The sequence below is a fragment of the Glycine soja genome, chromosome 18 (genome assembly GCF_004193775.1).
Source record: "Glycine soja cultivar W05 chromosome 18, ASM419377v2, whole genome shotgun sequence".
Taxonomy (NCBI): Eukaryota; Viridiplantae; Streptophyta; class Magnoliopsida; order Fabales; family Fabaceae; genus Glycine; species Glycine soja.
Window position 1 is genome coordinate 22842680 of NC_041019.1, and position 9682 is coordinate 22852361.

Here is a 9682-nt window from a genome sequence, read left to right on the forward strand (position 1 = left end):
ACGTTAAACTTTTATATTTTTTATTTAATAAATACATTTTTTAATAAGGTTGATGTTACCAAAATCATTTGTAGACGATAAATAAGCTCTCCTTACAATGATTGTAAAAGTATGACTTTAGTCTTTTCTGTAGTTTAAGTTTTTTTTTTTCTTTTTCTTTTTTCTTTTTATTTGTTTACTGCAAAAAATATTAATTATTGTGTTTAATTTTATTTCACAACTGGTTAACCTGTTAAGAGGTTATTGAAATGTCTAATACAAGTTAGTCTCCTGCAAAACAAAATTGACCATACTTATATACGTCATTAATCACATGCGTTGGATGAACGTCGGGTGTATATTTTTTGGATGAACCAATATCCGAAATTCAGTATTCTATTTTTCAAACCTCAATGCTAGGAAGTAAATAAGTACTTGTTAACAGTTATATTTAGATTTACCATAGAAGGGTGAACCTATAGCAGTGATTCTAAAATTAATACCTAAAGATTGGTTAATTTGTTTTTTTAAGAGCTTAGGTAATGAAAATAATTTTATATTATCATTTAATTATAAATGATTATTTTTTTAAAATCTAAATTATAATTTAATCTTTTTTAATTCTTAATCAGTGATTTTGGTCTCATTTTTTCTATGATTTTAGTATTTAGATTTTTAAAAATCCACAATTTTGATGATATCCTTAAGTTTGAATTCATTTATTTCCTTTACTTTAGTCCAATTAAACCTAGACCTAGCATATTCATTTAAGGTATCATGAATCACTACAAAAAGAGTATGATTTAGTGGCAATTATATTGAACCGACATTAAGGTTTAAAAGAGTTGAACCACATTAGCATTTCCCTGTAGTCTCAAGCTCACAACAAGTGCTTGAATATTTTTACTTTCGAGTGAATGCAAGACACACCTTTTCCTTTTTTGTAAATCATACAACCTTTTCCATGCCCACGATTTTCTCTGCACATTGTAAACCTCAATGTAATCCATAATTTTCTTTACACCATCTTGAACATAAGCTTCAACCCTTTTGCGTGAATGTGAGACACACCTTTTCATTTTTTTTAATCACAATCATACAACCTTTTTCATGCCATGGTTTTCTTTGCACACTGTAAACCTCAATGTAACCCATGATTTTCTCAACACCATCTTGAATATAAGCTTCAACCTTTTCGCGTGAATGTGAGACACACCTTTTCCTTTTTCATAAATCATACAACCTTTTTCACGCCGTCAATTTTTTCTGCACATTGTAAACCTCAGTGTAACTTCACAATTTTCTTGACTTCAATCCCAATTTTGTCATCGCAATGTTGCTTCCCCATTCCATGTCATTCAAAGCTTCAACCTAAGCCTGAGTTTGTCGCATTACTCAATTGCCCAAAGTAAAATTCAAACCCTATTGTTATTTATTTTTATTTATCCCTTTAATTTCTTTTGAATCCCTAATACATGTTTGATTCAAGTTTAGAGTGCTTGTAGTAGAGCAAGCATCATTCAAACCATTTTTATTGTGAGGAATTACGATATACATATGAGTAAGGGTTCACACCATTCAATATTGCATCATTCACCTTACATTATTTATCTCCTTTTAATTTCTTTTGACTCCCAAATAGTTTGATTCAATTTTCTAATTCAAGTTTGGAGTGCTTGGAGAAGAGAAAGCTTAGTTTGAATGATTTTTATTGTGAAGAATTACGATATACATCTGAGTAAGGGTTCACACCATTCAAAATCAAACCATTCACCTTACTTTATTTATCATCCATTTTAGGTAGCAAAGGTTACAATCCAAAAATGAAGGTGCTAAAATTCACATCATAATTTTTGATTTGTTTTAATTGGAAGATGCAATCTTTTAGTTTTAGGTTTTTTTGTTATATATTTTATTTTATGCAAATGTAAATTCTTTCGATACTATTGCTAACAGTTTTTTCTTGAGTAAAGAGTAAATCTTTTTCTTTTAGATTGGAGTTTTTTTTTTATAGAATTTGAAAGTGAAAACCCTTTGCATTTTTATTTTTTATTTTTATTTGGCATAACTACCTGAGTCGGATGAAAGGAAACCTTCACGTCCAATTTTGAAAGGGAGAGATCTTATTGGATTGGATCCTATCTAAATCTTTTGTTTGCTAGACCTGTAGTTAAAAAATCCACTTTCTTACAATTACAAGGTTCATTCGAATATGAAATCCAAACTTGGAAACACATCATACTACCTATTTTTCTCTCTATCAAAGTGTTCAATTTTGGAAGTTATTTCCATCATATTGAATGTGATGTTAGTTTGTAAACAAAATCTATGAAAGTGTGATTAAAAGGGTATAATTTTCACACTTAAATGGTATTATTTATTAACAATTTAAGTTTTTGTCTTACATGTCTAATTTTGAAGCTAGGAGTAGGACAATGTAAATGGGAACCAATGTCTGAGAATTTTCCCTCAACTTGTTGCTTTCCTTAGTTTAACCTTGAGAAGATGATTGTGACACTATTACAAAAAAGAGATTCAACATCATCCAATTAACGTCGGTTTTTACAAAAACCGATTTTACAAAATGTGCGGTGGTATTTGTGTAAATAAAATGTCATTGTCAACATCATTTTTAAAAAAATCGATATTGATAGAAAAATGTTAACATTGATTTAAATAAAACCGATGTTGAGTTTCCTTACCATCGATTTTTTGTAAAACTGATGTTGTGGTTTATCAGTTAACATAGGTTTAATAAAAACCAATGTTATTATTCTAATGTTTTCTAATACCTTATTTTTCACAATATTTTGCCATTCGTTCCCCTTCCCTCAAAAGCTTTCACTCTCGAAGCCTTTTGTGTTGAACTCCACCGCGTCTTTGTCATTGTTAGTGTCGCCTGAGTTGTCATCACTATTGCCGTCATTAGTGTTGCCTGAGATGTCATCACCATCGCCGTCGTCAGTCCACTGCAGCCCTATCCGTGATGGCGATTCATTTTGCAGGCGAGTAAATTCATTTTTCCCCTTTTGTAGTTATCTTGGAGCACCTTAAATCTCTCAAAATTGTATGTATTCTTTTTTCACATTACAAAACTAATCGTTTTTATTTTTGTTTCTCTGCAAACACCATCCATATTGATCTCATCCCCAACAGAGGGGACTTCAGGTGAGGAAGCCTTTTTCGTCCTCGATTTCAGGTGATGATCTTTTATGGCTCAATCACTCTATGGAGTTACACTTTTAATTTCTTATGCAGGTAGAAGCTGATGTCCCAGTAGAAAGTTTTGAATTGTCACCTGTTGACCAGATTTTTGTTCGAATAAGACCAAAGTACATTTTTAATTAAGCTTTCAAAAACTGCATCAATGCTGGTAAGATGCCCCTTTGAGTATCAATTTGTATCACTTGAAATATGGGTTCTCGTAAGCCACTAGATCACAACTTTCATATAGTTACTAGTATTCTTTTTGGCTTGGTCCTTTTTTATTTAGAGCTCATTCATTTATATATTAATTAGTTGTGTGCATTTTGTGAAGTTTTATTGGCCCTTTTATTTGGCTTGTTAAGTTGTTATGCATTACAGATGCATGTGAATCTAATCTTTTTAAACCATTGTTTCTTTCTAAATATGTACTTTTGATTGTGAGTACAGTCATCAGCTACTCATAATTCATTGGTGGCTCTGGATGAGCTTGGGAGAAGGACTACAACTTCTTATGGGCAAGAATATCTTGTGCGGAAGGTGCAGTATTGCGGATTGTTTTGTACTCACTATCATCGATTAGCTGTTGATTATCTCAAAGATCCAAAGGTATTACTAGTTTTTTATCCAGTGTAATCATCAGTGGTAAATTTTCAGTCTAATGCTTGCAAGAAACATTTTAATCTTGGTTTTGTTAGTTTACTTGATTGCCCATAATATTGCTAGTCATGACATATTTAGACATGATATCCTATAGAAAGTTTACATTATAGTGTAGTAATTCGTTCCATCTTCTGCTTGGTTTTAGTTTCAAAACTTAAATTACATTTCTAAATTAGCTTTTTGTGCTTGTAAAGTTCTATCTCTGCCACATGGCATGCCAAGTTGGTGGTGGAATTGCAGGTTTATATGAAGTCACCTTTCTTTACAGGCTTACCCCTAGTGCTTGGCCCAAGAGCTATAGTGTTAATGTTGCTCAAATGGTTGGTATTTTTTTATTGTTTTCAAATATGACAAACATGGATTATGCTTCTCTATAGTAAAGGTGGTAAAGCACCAAATTATAACTGCACTTAAAATTTTAATAACCTCATAGTTATAAAATGTGTATTGTATTTGATCCCAATTTCAACCTTTAATTTTCCAATCAAGTATGCTACTAAATTTAGGAGACAAATCTGACATTGATAGTTGGCATATTAACATCCATACATCTACAATTCATTAATTTTTTGTTCGTTGACTTTTAACTTTAGGACCTCAAACTTAAGGCTTGCTATAAATAAAGTCTTTCTCCAACCTTGCTATATTGAAGCTTAAACTTGAGGCTAACAATCTCAAAGTATATTATCAAAATGAGTTGCATGTCTATACATGACTTTTGGATCACTCTGGAAAACTATTTACGAGCGTTATCTCAATTATACTAGTTGCTACAAATGTGCTAAGCCTCATTTTTCTAATATGTTGTATAATTATTAACTAACTCATATTATAATAAAGAAACAAATTAATTTTATTCACAACTTCCAACTTTTGTGCTTCAAAAGGCTACTGTCAAATCCAGAGAATTTGAGGCCACTTATGATAAAAGCATAAAGGTGTCTTCTGTAATAAACTATCCCAATGAAAATTGGGTTGATGAGATAGAAGCAATCATTCAAAAATTGAACAATACCGCTACAAATTTGAGTTGCTAGGAAACCATTTGTGTTGGTTCCCTAAGTGAACTTCAAGATATGACAAGAGAATTAATGCAACAATGTTAAATTATTTCAAGATAGATTATTCTTAGGAATCCACTTAATAGTTTAGTCCTGTAGGGCATTATTTTGCCAGCTCATCACATGACAGAACTGCTAGAATTTGGTCCATGGACCAGATACAACCCTTAAGAATAATGGTAAGGCACTTGTCTGATGTTGATGTAAACTGTTACATTCAATATTCTCGGTCACTTCTAATTTTATCCATATTTTGTTCTTTTTTGGGGTCCATATTTGCCAGTAGCTCATTTGATTTTATAATTACATATTGATTGCTTTAGATTCATATACAAGTGATCTATGATTAAGTAGAGTTTTATGATGTGTGTTTTGAAGGGGAAAATGATCTTTTCATCTGTCTATTATGAAGTCCTATAATAGTAGAGTTATTGAATTAGATATTAAAAATATTTGTCACTGGAACATATATTTTGCCACTTAATCTTTAAGGTAAAAAAGGTGATATACTAAAATACATTGTGAAGTGAGTTTGTAAATCAAATTTTGTATCTTAAAGTCTTAGAAACTAATAATTATGTATCAGGAAACACTCCTTGCCTATTTTGTGATCATTTTTAGTGTGTGCAATGGCATGACAACTGCAATTGGTTCTAGTGATAAAACAGTTTGACTATGGGATGTGCAGAGTGGTGAGTGTGTCTAGGTTTTCGTTGGCCACAAGGGTATGATTTTGTCTTTGGCAATGTCTCCTGGTGGTTTCTATATGGTATCTAGCGATGAAGATGGCATCATCATGATGTGGGATCTCTCTAGTAGCCGTTGTCTCACACCTTTGATTGGGCACACATCATGTGTCTGGTCCCTCACTTTCAGGTGATCCCCTACTGCACTACTTTATCATAATTAGGAAGAAGATTAATGGTTTTTAAGGTTGCTATCAATTTGGTCATAATACTTAAATCTTGTTCATAATTGTTGGATGTATCAGTTATGAAGTTTCTATTATAGCATTTGGATCTGCTGATTGCACTGTAAAATTGTGGGATGTAAATACGAGCACCAAGGTTTCTAGGGCTGAAGAAAAGTAAGTTTGTCTATTATGACATAATTGTTTTGAATCATTTGGCATAGGAAATCTTTCATTCCTAACTAAACCACTTTCTTGGGAAAATTTATAAATTGTTATTTTTTAACTTTTATAGGAATAATATATTTACCATCAATTATCATGGGAAAGTTTACTAACTTGACACTCAATTACAATGTGAAACTTTTATTCTCACTTGTTCATAAATTAATGTTTTCAAGGATATTTTATTCTCAAATATTTTTTAGGAAAGTTAAAATATTACTTGAACTAAATGCTATCTAAAGAATTTTGTTCCTATGGTAAGACCACTGATACTTTTTTTTACATTATCATATCTTACCATTAGCCCTGGTAGGTTTTCCTGATAACAGGTCATAACAATTAGTGGACCAACCACCAATATAATAGTTGGCTGGTTGTCTTCACAAGTAGACAGGTCATAGCACTTGAAGGTGTAGGTCCACTTCATGCAGATGTTATCATAGCAGGCATTGCAAAAGCTTTTGGTGTTCGTTTGGTGCATTACTTCCTTCAATTGTTGTATTTTTAAATTTGAGGCTACTATAATCATTCCCTCAATATGCTTTGTCCATCCATATCTATTAGAGTAGCTAGTCTTCTAAAAGTGTAGTTGATTTTAATTGTCCTAAGTTCATTGTATCTAAAATAACAAAGTGGCAACAACTTGGGGCACATGGGGTATGCAAAATGACTTTGATTAGTGATAAGCTACCAATATATGATGGGTGTAAGTGGCGGATTCAGGATCTGAAGTCAGTGGGGGCAAATTATTATTTTTTAAATATGTTACGTTATGTTGTTGTCATTATTACACCAGTTTTTGTTGATTATAAATATGATATCCTATGACTTAGTAGAAAGCCACTTTATTCTATATATTGTCATTTTAACTCTTCCCAAAATTCTAGTAGAGATTTGTGACTTATCCAAAATTGTTTGTGTAAGCATATATATCATACTTAGAACTATACTTTTAATAGTTTTGTACACTTATTAGTTTTTATGCATAGAATAAATATTTTTGTAGAAAGCGTTTGGGTCTATTTTGAATTTGTAAGTTGGGTTCATTGTGAAACAAAATAAATATTAAAAAAATGCTCTTAATTTCTACATTGATTGTGACTACAACTAATGTAGAAAGTACCTTTATAATATCGTTTTTGAGCAAAATCGATGTTGTAAAGACACTTTCTACATCGATTGTATCTACAATCTATGGGAAAAGATGCTTCAACATTAATTTTTTGAACCGTCGTCGAAAGTTCTCACTTTGAACGACAATTGATTCAACATCGGTTCTAAACCAATTTTAGTGAAAGTTATACATTGTACTCTTGTACTACAATTATTAGCAAGAATTATTAGTGAAAATTATACATGTCATATTTGCAACAATTATTAGCAAGAACTAACATATACTCTTGTACTACAAATTAAAATACAAAATAAGTTTGAAGAACAATTCACTTACTCTCTTTGTTGTTCCAATTAGACATTCTCAATATTTTGTTTATAGCTAGTGTTAAAATAACCTTATTGAATGAAAATTTATATGAAATTGCTTAACACTATTATAATATCTTGGACTCACAATAACCTTATCAAATTTAATTGTTGTCTTATATCATAAATCTTAAATGTTTGTCATTGGAAATACTATGATGTATTTTGCTTATTGGTCCCTTTTAAGGAAATTTTTTGGAATATGTCAATTGTGTTTAATAATGAGAAACAATCTCTTATAAGCAAAATTTTAATTAAAATAGTCATGAGAAATTGTCATTTCTTATAAGCAACAAAATAACTTAAATAGGCATGGGAAATGGTCCCTTCTTATAAGCAACAACATAACTAGTTAAATGTTGTCTACATTGTATTAGCTTATTATTTTTAGATTTTAAAGTTATTTTCATAAATCAATGTAGAATGATTTTTTTTATTTTAATTAAATATTTATAGTCCATTTTTTAATAAGGGCCAAAAGTGCAAGGCATCATCATAGAAAGGCTAGAATCCCAACGAGGTTGACACCTTGACACCTACCAATCATTTGCAACATCCTTATATTATTAAAAAAAGAAAGAAGTTCATACAAGAAATCACATGAGGAGGACCTAGTACCGATGATGAGAAGAGTGATATTAACAAGAATGAAAAATTGGGAGCCAGTTTATCTAAATTGTAATTTGAAACTTAAAAAATTTTGTTAACTTCAAAGGCCCTTTGTTTATAGAAATTCTAAATGAGATAAAAGAAAGGGAAAAAAAATTAAGGAAACTTTTTTAATTTGAATAAACTGATTAGTGGTTTATCCACTAATCCAATATTATATAGTTCAATCTAACATGAATTTCATATTTCAAGTTTTTGTTCTAGACAAGTTTATCCATCAAACTAATTAAGGAACAAGTGTCTATGTTTAGGTAGGACATGCCTTTCTTTCTTGTTGTGTTTAAAGGCATCAAATTTCTTCAGGTGTCAAGATTCATATTTGCATTTAGACTAGTCATGTGTGATGTTTTGGATATAATACAAACCTGCATCTTGAAGGATGATTATTGAATCATCCTTTAACTAAGGAACTCTAATTATTTTTCAAAAGAGATTATTATGACCTCGTGTCATGGTACTTAAAATCTTGTGATTATTATTACATAGATTAGCCTTGTGATTACTTGAGCAATTTAAATTGTTCAATGGATAACTTATATGTGTCTTATCTTTTATAATAAGTTAATAACACTAGACTAATTGATTACACATGTTACATTTAAAGATGAAAAAATCATGGATCAAGTTGCCACATAATACACCAAAGTATTTAGTGGGATTGAACAACTTTTTTTTCTTGCCAAAGATAAAATAACTTGAGTTTTTGTAAGTTTAAAAGTAGAATGTTACATTTAGTATGTGGTGCTATTTTAATTTGAATTAGGCTTAATTTGAATTGGTGAATGCAAGAATTTCATATAGAGAGCCACCAATGAAGCATTGTTCATTAAGGGTCAATGATGATGGGAGTGCTAAGTGAGTACAATGGATTTTGTTTTCCATTTGATATTAGTATGTAAACTATACACTAACTAGATAGTTACATGTTCATAGATAGTCAAAGAAAAAATGGGAGGGCTTATTGTAACAATCATTTTAATCATTCAGGTTAATAGAATATCAAGCCTATTATATACAACTTTACTTTGAAAATCGTATTTGTAACTTTGTGGTTGAAAGTAGGAAGGAAAATCTTAGGGAATGGGGTTTGGTTTTAATTTACTCATTGTCATGATTTAGTGATTCAGTTATTTTATATGGAGGTGTATTATGAATTTGTGACTTAGGCATGAATTTTTTTGGTGGTAACTACTTTGAGTACTTTTTCTACATTGATTTTGAAGCTTTTATGGCAGACCCTCATGCCCAATATGCTTTAGAAAATTTGCAAGTCAGCCCATCATATCATAAAAACTTCATATTAATATTTTTTTATCATTATTCCCAATCTATAATTCTATTTGTTTGTTATCCCTAGTCGTAATTGAATACATTTTTGTGAATACATAGTCAATGGTGCCTTTTGATGTTCTAAACTTGGTTTGTGTTTATAATAATTCTAGTATTCATTCCCATTCCGAGTCTCACATTTGCTTTACTATTTTCTCTT

The 9682-nt window shown here is 30.6% G+C and overlaps 1 long non-coding RNA gene across 5 annotated transcripts; it reads left to right on the top strand.

Moving 5' to 3' along the window:
• Positions 1 to 2700: 2700 nt before the first annotated feature.
• On the top strand, positions 2701 to 6881 carry LOC114395137. 5 transcript variants are annotated; one of them, XR_003662957.1, is made up of 5 exons: positions 2702 to 3147; positions 3238 to 3352; positions 3634 to 3792; positions 4041 to 5783; positions 5899 to 6881. It is a non-coding gene; the product is annotated as an uncharacterized LOC114395137 (long non-coding RNA). The 5 variants fall into 5 exon arrangements; XR_003662959.1 differs by having other exon boundaries at positions 2704 to 3147; positions 3634 to 5783; positions 5899 to 5994; positions 6372 to 6881; XR_003662956.1 differs by having other exon boundaries at positions 2706 to 3147; positions 3634 to 5783; positions 5899 to 5994; positions 6347 to 6881.
• Positions 6882 to 9682: the final 2801 nt, after the last annotated feature.